Below are 8590 nucleotides of genomic sequence, written 5' to 3' on the forward strand. Positions count from 1 at the left end.
GCGGCGGAAGCGGCAGCGGCAGCGGCAAGGGCCCAGTCGATAGAGGTTCAGCTGTGGAGGCACCAGCGGCAGCGACAGACCCAGGTGGCAGAGGGTCTGGCGGCAGAGGCAACAGTGGCAGAGGCCCAAGAGGTTGAGGCTCGGACGGTGGAGGCACCAGCAGCAGCGACAGAACCAGGTGGCAGAGGCTCTGGCGGCGAAAGCACCAGCGACAGCGGCAAGGGCCCAGGCGGTAGATGCTCTGGCGGTGGAGGCAGCAGTGGCAGACGGCCAGGCGGTAGAGGCTCCGGCTGCGTAGGAACCAGCGGCACCGGTAGAGGCCCAGGCAGTAGACGCTCGGGCTGCGGAGGCACCAGCGGCAGCGGCAAGGGCCCAGGCGGTAGAGGCTCTGGCGGTGGAGGCACTAGTGGCAGTGGCAGAGGCCCAGGCGGTAGAGGCTCTTGCGGCACCAGCAGCAGCGATAGAGACCCAGAGGCAGAGGCTCTCGCGGCGGAGGCACGAGTGGCAGTGGCAGAGGCCCAGGCGGTAGAGGCTCTGGCGGCACCAGCAGCAGCGATAGAGACCCAGGAGGCAGAGGCTCTGGCGGCGGAGGCAACAGCGGCAGCGGCAAAGGTCCAGACGGAAGAGGCTCAGGTGGCGGAGGCAACAGCGGCAGCGGCAGAGGTCCAGACGGAAGAGGCTCAGGTGGCGGAGGCAACAGCGGCAGCGGCAGAGATCCAGACGGAAGAGGCTCAGGTGGCGGAGGCAACAGCGGCAGCAGCAGAGGCCCAGGCGGTAGAGGCTCTGATGGCGGAGGCAGCAGCAGCAGACTCTGGAAGTGGAGGCACCAGCGCCAGAGGACCAGGCATCGACAGAGACCAGGCGGTAGAGGCTCTGATGGCGGAGGCACTTCTGCCGCCTCAGCCAATGCCGACTGCGCCACTGCTGCTGCCGCTGGTGCCTCCGTTGCCCGAATCTGGACAATTAGAGCTTCTGCCGCTGCCGCTGGTGCCTCCGCCACCTGAGCTTCTTCCGTCTGGACATCTGCCGCTGCCGGTGGTGCCTCCGCCGCCTGAAGCTCTTCCGCCTGGGCCTCTGCCGCTGCCGCTGGTGCCTCCTCCGCCAGAGCCTCTACCACCTGGGCCTTTGCCGGTGCCCCTGGTACCTCCGCCGCCAGAGCCTCTACCGCCTTGTCCTCTGCCGCCTCCACCAATGCCGCCTCCGCTACTGCTGCTGCCGCTGGTGCCTCCGTTGCCCGAATCTGTACCACCTAAGCTTCTGCCACTGCCGCTGCTGCTTCCGCCGCCAGAACCAATACTGCCTGGGCCTCTGCCGCTCATGCCTCTGCAGCCCGAGCCTTTACCGCCTGGGCCGTTGCTGCTACGCCTGGTGCCTCTGCAGCCCGAGCCACTACCGCCTGGGCCTCTGCCGGGGCCGCTGGTGCCTCCGCCGCCAGAGCCTTTACCACCTGGGCCTCTGCCGTCTCAGCGAACGCCGCCTGCGTCACTGAAGCTTCCGCTCGTGCCTCCGTTACCCGAATCTGTACCACCCGATCTTCTGCTGCTGCCGCTGGTGCCTCCGCCGCCAGAGCCTCTTCCGCCTGGGCCTCGCCGCTGCCGGTAGTGCCTCCGCCGCCAGAACCTCTACTACCTGAGGCCCCAGCGGCAGTGGCAGACGCGCAGTCGGTAGAGGCTCAGGCGGCGGAGGCACCAGCGGCAGCGGGAGAAGCTTAGGTGATACTGATTCGGGCAACGGATGCACCAGCGGCAGCAGCAGTGGCACAGGCAGCATTGGCGGAGGCGGCAGAGGCCCAGGCGGTAGAGGCTCTGGCGGCGGAAAACCAGCGGCAGTGGCAGAGGCCTAGGCAGTAGAAGCTGAGGCTGTGGAGGCACCAGCGGCACCGGCAGAGGCCCAGGCAGTATAGGGTCTGTCGGCGGAAGCGGCAGCGGCAAGTGCCCAGACGGTAGAGGCTGTGGCGGCAGAGGTACCAGCGGTAGTGGCAGAGGCCCATGCAGTAGAGGCTCAGGCTGCGGAGGCACCGGCAGAGGCCCAGGCGGTAGAGGCTCCGGTAGTGAAAGCGGCAGCGGCAAGGGCCCAGGCGGTAGAGGCTCTGGTGGCAGAGGCAGCAGTGGCAGTGGCAGAGGCCCTGGCGGTAGAGGCTCAGGCTGTGAAGGCACCAGTGGAACCGTCAGAGACCCAGGCGGTAGAGGCTCGGGCTGCGGAGGCAGCGGCAGCGGTAGAGACCTAGGCAGTATAGGGTCTGGCGATAGAAGCGGCAGCGGCAGCGGCAAGGGTCCAGGCGGTAGAGGCTCTGGCAGCGGAGGTACCAAAGGAAGTTGCAGAGGCCCAGGCGGAAGAGTCTCAGGCTTTGGAGGCACCAGCGGCAGACGTGCAGTCGGTAGAGGCTCTGGCGGCGTAGGCACCAGCGGCACCGGCAGAAGCTCAGGTGGTACAGATTCGGGCAACGGAGGCACCAGCGGCAGCAGCAGTGGCGCAGGCGGCATTGGCTGAGGCACCAGAGGACCAGGTGGTAGTGGCTTTGACGTCGGAGGCACCACCAGCAGCTACAGAGACCTCGGTGGCAGAGACTCTGGCGGCGGAAGCACCAGCGGCAGTGGCAAGGGCCCTGGCAGTAGAGGCTCTGGCAGCGTAGTTACCAGTGGCAATGGCAGAGGCCCAGGCGGTAGAGGCTCAGGCTGCGGAGGCATTGGGGCACCGGCAGAGGCCCAGGCGGTAGAGTTTCAGGCTGCGGAGTTACCAGCGGCAGCGGCAGAGGCCCAGGCCGTAGAGGCTCTGACGGCGGAAGCACCAGCAGCAGCGGCAGAGGCCCATGTGGCAGAGGCTTTGGCGGCGAAGGGCAAAGCAGCAGCAGGAAAGGCCCAGGCGGTAGAGGCTCTGGTGGTGGAAGTACCAGTGGCAGCGGCAAGGGCCCAGGCAGTAGAAGCTCTGGTGGTGCCGGCACCAGCGGCACCCGCAAGGGCCCAGGCGGTAGAGGCTCTGAAATCTGAGGTACCAGCGGCAGTGGCAGACGCCCAGGCGGTGGAGGCTCGGGCTGCGGAGGCACCAGCAGCACCGGCAGAGGCCCAGGCGGTAGAGGCTCAGGCTGCGGAGGCACAAGCAGCACCGGTAGAGGCCCACGCGGTAGAGGCTCGGGCTGCGGAGGCACCAGCGGCACCGGCAGAGGCAACCGCATTGGCAGCAGAGGGCCCAAGCGGTTGAGATTTTGGCGGCTGAGGCACCAGCGGCAGTGCCAGAGGCCCAGGCGGTAGAGGCTCGGGCTGTGGAGGCACGATCGGCAGCGGCAGAGGCCCAGGCTGTAGAGTTTCAGGCTGCCGAGGCACCAGCGGCAGAGACCCAAGTGGCAGAGGCACCAGCGGCACCGGCAGAGGCACCCGCGTTGGCAGCAGAGGGCCCAGGCGGTTGAGATTTTGGCGGCTGAGGCACCAGCGGCAGTGCCAGAGGCCCAGGCGGTAGAGGCTCGGGCTGTGGAGGCACGATCGGCAGCGGCAGAGGCCCAGGCTGTAGAGTTTCAGGCTGCCGAGGCACCAGCGGCAGAGACCCAAGTGGCAGAGGCACCAGCGGCACCGGCAGAGGCACCCGCGTTGGCAGCAGAGGGCCCAGGCGGTTGAGATTTTGGCGGCTGAGGCACCAGCGGCAGTGCCAGAGGCCCAGGCGGTAGAGGCTCGGGCTGTGGAGGCACGATCGGCAGCGGCAGAGGCCCAGGCTGTAGAGTTTCAGGCTGCCGAGGCACCAGCGGCAGAGACCCAAGTGGCAGAGGCACCAGCGGCACCGGCAGAGGCACCCGCGTTGGCAGCAGAGGGCCCAGGCGGTTGAGATTTTGGCGGCTGAGGCACCAGCGGCAGTGGCAGAGGCCCAGGCGGTAGAGGCTCTGGCAGCGGAGGCACCAGCGGCAGTGTCAGAGGCCCAGACTGTAGAGGCTAATGTGGCAGAAGCACCAGCGGCAGCGGCAGAAGCTCAGGTGGTACAGATTCGGGCAACGGAGGCAACAGCGGCAGCAGCAAAGGCCTAGGCGGTAGAGGCTCTGGCGGTGGAAGTACCAGTGGCAGCGGCAAGAGCCCAGGCATTAGAGGCTCTGGCGGCGGAGGCACCAGCGGCAGAGGCCCAGGCAGTAGAGGCTCAGGCGGCGGAGGCACCAGCGGCAGCAGCAGAGGTCCAGAGTGAAGAGGCTCAGGTGGCGGAGGCACCAGCGGCAGCGGCAGAAGCTCAGGTGCTACAGATTCGGGCAATGGAGGCACCAGCGGCAACAGCAGTGTCGCAGGCGGCATCGGCTGAGGCGGTAGAGGCCCAGGCAGTAGAGACTCTGACAGCGGAGGCAAAAGCAGATTCGGACGACGGAGGCATCAGCGGAAGCAGTAGTGGCACCAGAGGACCAGACGGTAGAGGCTTTGACGGAGGCACCAGTAGCAGCTACAGAGACTCAGGCGGCAGAGGCTCTGGTGGCAGAGGCACCAGCAGCAGTGGCAGAGGCCCAGGTGGTAGAGGCTCAGTGTGCGGAGGCACCAGCGGCAACGACAGAGGCCCAGGCGGTAGAGGCTCAGGCTGCGGAGGCAGCAGTGGCAGAGGCCCAGGCGGTAGAGGCTCAGGCTGCGGAGGCACAAGCAGCACCGGTAGAGGCCCACGCGGTAGAGGCTCGGGCTGCGGAGGCAGCAGTGGCAGCGGCACAGGCAGTAGAGGCTCAGGCTGCGGAGGCACCAGCGGCACCGGCAGAGGCAACCGCATTGGCAGCAGAGGGCCCAAGCGGTTGAGATTTTGGCGGCTGAGGCACCAGCGGCAGTGCCAGAGGCCCAGGCGGTAGAGGCTCGGGCTGTGGAGGCACAAGCGGCACCGGTAGAAGCCAAGGCGGTAGAGCCTCAGGCTGCGGAGGCGGGAGCGGCAGAGTCCCAGGCGGTAGAGGCTCTGGCGGCGGAGGTGGCAGTGGCAGAGGCCCAGGCAGTAGAGGCTGGGGAGGCACCAGCGGCACCGGCGGAGGGACCCGCGTTGGCGGTAGAGGGCCTAGGCGTTAGAGGCTCTGGCGGCTGAGGCACCAGCGGCAGTGGCAGAGGCCCAGGCGGTAGAGGCTCAGGTTGCAGAGGCACCAATAGCAGCGGCAGAGGCCCAGGCGGTAGAGGCGCTGGCTGCGGAGGCAGCAGCGGCAGAGGTCCAGGCGGTAGAGGCTCTGGCGGCGGAGGCAGCAGCGGCAGTGGCCCAGGTGGTAGAGGCTCTGTTTTTTTCTGTTTTGTTAAAATCCAATAAAATATCATTAAAAAAAAAATAGAGGCTATGGCTTTGAAAGCACCAGCGGCGGAGGCCCAGGCGGTAGAGGCTCAGGTTGCGGAGGCGGCAGCGGCAGAGGCACAGGCGGTAGAGGCTCGGGCTAAGGAGGCACCAGCGGCAGTGGCAGAGACCCTGGTGGCATAGGCTCTGGCGGCAGAGGCAACAGCGGCAGCAGCAAAGGCCCAGGCGGTACAGGCTCTGGCGGTGGAAGTACCAGTGGCAGCGGCACGGGCCAAGGCAGTAGAGGCTCTGGCGGCGGAGGCAGCAGCGGCAGCAGGAGAGGCCCAGGTGGAAGAGGCTCAGGCGGCGGAGGCACCAGCGGCAGCAGCAGAGGTCCAGACGGAAGAGGCTCAGGTGGCAGAGGCACCAGCGTCAGCGGCAGAAGCTCAGGTGATACAGATTCGGGCAACGGAGGCACCAGCGGCGACAGCAGTGTCGCAGGCGGCATTGGCTGAGGCGGTAGTGGCCCAGGCGGTAGAGTCTCTGGAAGTGGAGGCACCAGCGCCAAAGGAACAGGCGGTAGAGGCTCTGACGGCGGAGGCAAAATCAGCAGCTACAGAAACCCACATGGCAGAGGCTCTGGAGGTGGAGGCACCAGCAGCAGCGGCAGAGGCCCAGGCGGTAGAGGCACTGGCTGCAGAGGCACAAGCGGCACCGGTAGAAGCCAAGGCGGTAGAGCCTCAGGCTGCGGAGGCGGGAGCGGCAGAGTCCCAGGCGGTAGAGGCTCTGGCGGCGGAGGTGGCAGTGGCAGAGGCCCAGGCAGTAGAGGCTCTGGCGGCGGAGGCAGCTGCGGCAGCGGCAGAGGCCCAGGTGGTAGAGGCTCTGGCGGTGGAGGCAGCAGCGGCAGCGGCAATGGACCAGTCGTGAGAGGCTCAGGCTGCGGAGGCACCAGCGACAGCGGCAGAGGCCCAGGCGGTAGAGGCTATGGCGGTGAAAGCACCAGCGGCAGCGGCGGAGGCCCAGGCGGTAGAGGCTCAGGCTGCGGAGGCAGCAGCGGCTGCGGCAGAGGCCCAGGCGGTAGAGTCTCAGGCTTTGGAGGCAGCAGCGGCAGTGGCAGAGGCCCAGGCGGTAGAGGCTCTGGCGGCAGAGGCAGCAGCGGCAGTGCCAGAGGCCCAGGCGGTAGAGGCTCTGGTGGCATAGGCAGTAGCGGCAGTGGCAGAGGCCCAGGCGGTAGAGACTCAGGCTGTGGAAAACCAGTGGCAGTGGCATAGGCCCAGGCGGAAGAGGCTCAGGCGGCGGAGGCACCAGTGGCAGCGGCAGAGGCCCAGGGGAAAGAGGCTCAGGCGGCGGAGGCGCCTGCGGCAGCGACAGACACCCACGTGGCAGAGGCTCTGGTGGCGGAGGCAACAGCGGCAGCGGCAGAGGCCCAGGCGGTAGAGGCTCTGACGGCAGAGGCAGCAGCAGCAGAGACAGAGACCCAGGTGGCAGAGGCTCTGGCGGCGGAAGCACCAGCGCCAGCGGCAGAGGCCCAGGCACTTGAGGCTCTGGCGGCCGAAGCACCAGCGGCAGCGGCAGAGATCTAGACGGAAGGGGCTCAGATGGCGGAGGCACCAGCGGCAGCGGCAGTGTGGCAGACGCCTTTGGCTGAGGTGGGACAGGCCCAGGCGGTAGAGACTCTGGAAGCAGAGGCACCAGCGGCAGAGGTCTGGGCCGAAGAGGCTGTGGGGCGTAGTCACCAGCGGCAGTGGCAGAGCCCAGGCGGTAGAGGCTCGGGCTGCGGAGGCACCAGCGGCAGCGGCAAGGGAACAGGCGGTAGAGGCTCTGACGGCGGCGGCACCAGCAGCAGCGACTGAGACCCAGGTGGCATAGGCTCTGGCGGCAGAGGCAACAGCCGCAGCAGCAAAGGCTCAAACGGAAGAGGCTAAGGCGACGGAGGCACCAGTGGCAGCGGCCGAGGTCCAGACGGAAGAGGCTCAGGTGGCGGAGGCACCAGCGGCAGCGGCAGAAGCTCAGGTGGTACAGATTCGGGCAACGGAGGCACCAGCGGCAGCAGCATTGGCGCTGGCGGCATTGTTTGAGGCGGCAGAGGCCCAGGGGGTAGAGACTCTGGAAGTTGAGGCACCAGGGCCAGAGACACAGGCGGTAGAGGCTCGGGCTGCGTAGGCACCAGCGGGACAGGCAGAGGCCCAGGCAGTAGAGGCTCTGGCAGCGAAGCACCAGCGGCACCGGCAGAGGCCCAGACAGTAGAGGCTCTGGAGGCAGAAGCACCAGTGGCAGAGGCAAGGGCCCAGGTGGTAGACGCTTTGGTTGTGGAGGCAGCAGCGGCAGTGGCAGAGGCCCAGGTGGTAGAGGCTCTGGCGGCGGAGGCACCACCGCCAGCGGCGGAGGCACCACCGACAGCTGCAGAGCTCCAGGCGATGCAGCCTGTATGGCGGCAGAACCAGCAAGGGCGGCATTGGCCCAGGCTGTAGAGGCTGAGGCTGCCGAGGCGCCAGTGGCAGCAACAGAGGCCCAGAGCCTCTGGCGGCGGCGGCACCAGCAGCAGCGACAGAGACCCAGGTGGCAGAAGCTCTGGCGGCGGAGGCAACAGAGGCAGCAGCAAAGGCTCAGGCGGTAGAGGCTCTGGCAGCGGAGGCAGCAGCAGCAGCAGCAGAGGCCCAGGCGGAGGAGGCTCAGGCGGCGGAGGCACCAGTGGCAGCAGCAGAGGTCCAGACGGAAGAGGCTCAGGTGGCAGAGGCCCCAGCGGCAGCGGCAGAAGCTCAGGTGGTACAGATTCGGGCAACCGAGGCACCAGCGGCAACAGCAGTGTCGCAGGCGGCATTGTCTGACGCGGTAGAGGCCCAGGCGGCAGAGACTCTGTAAGTGGAGGCACCAGCGCCAGAGGACCAGGCGGTAGAGGCTCTGACGGCGGAGGCAAAAGCAGCAGCTACAGAGACCCAGGTGGCAGAGGCTCTGGCGGCGGAGGCACCAGCAGCACCGGCAGAGGCTCAGGTGGTAGAGGCGCTGGCTGCGGAGGCACAAGCGGCACCGGCAGAAGCTCAGGTGGTACAGATTCGGGCAACGGAGGCACCAGCAGCAGCAGCAGCGGCGCAGGCAGCGTTGGCTGGGGCGGCAGAGGCCCAGGCGGTAGAGGCTCTGGCGGCAGAAGCGGCAGTGTCAAGGGCCCAGGCGGTAGAGGCTCGGGCTGCGGAGGCACCACCGGTAGGGGCAGAGGACCAGGCGGTAGAGTCTCAGGCTGCGGAGGCATCAGCGGAATTGGCAGAAGCTGAGGTGGTACAGATTCGGACAACGGAGGCACAAGTGGAAGCAGTAGTGGCGCAGGCCGCATTGGCTAAGGTGGTGGAGGCCCAGGCGGTAGAGGCTTTGACGTCGGAGGCACCAGCAGCAGCTACAGAGA

This window comes from Podarcis filfolensis (genome assembly GCF_964270895.1).
Source record: "Podarcis filfolensis genome assembly, contig: HAP1_SCAFFOLD_106, whole genome shotgun sequence".
NCBI classification, from domain to species: Eukaryota; Metazoa; Chordata; class Lepidosauria; order Squamata; family Lacertidae; genus Podarcis; species Podarcis filfolensis.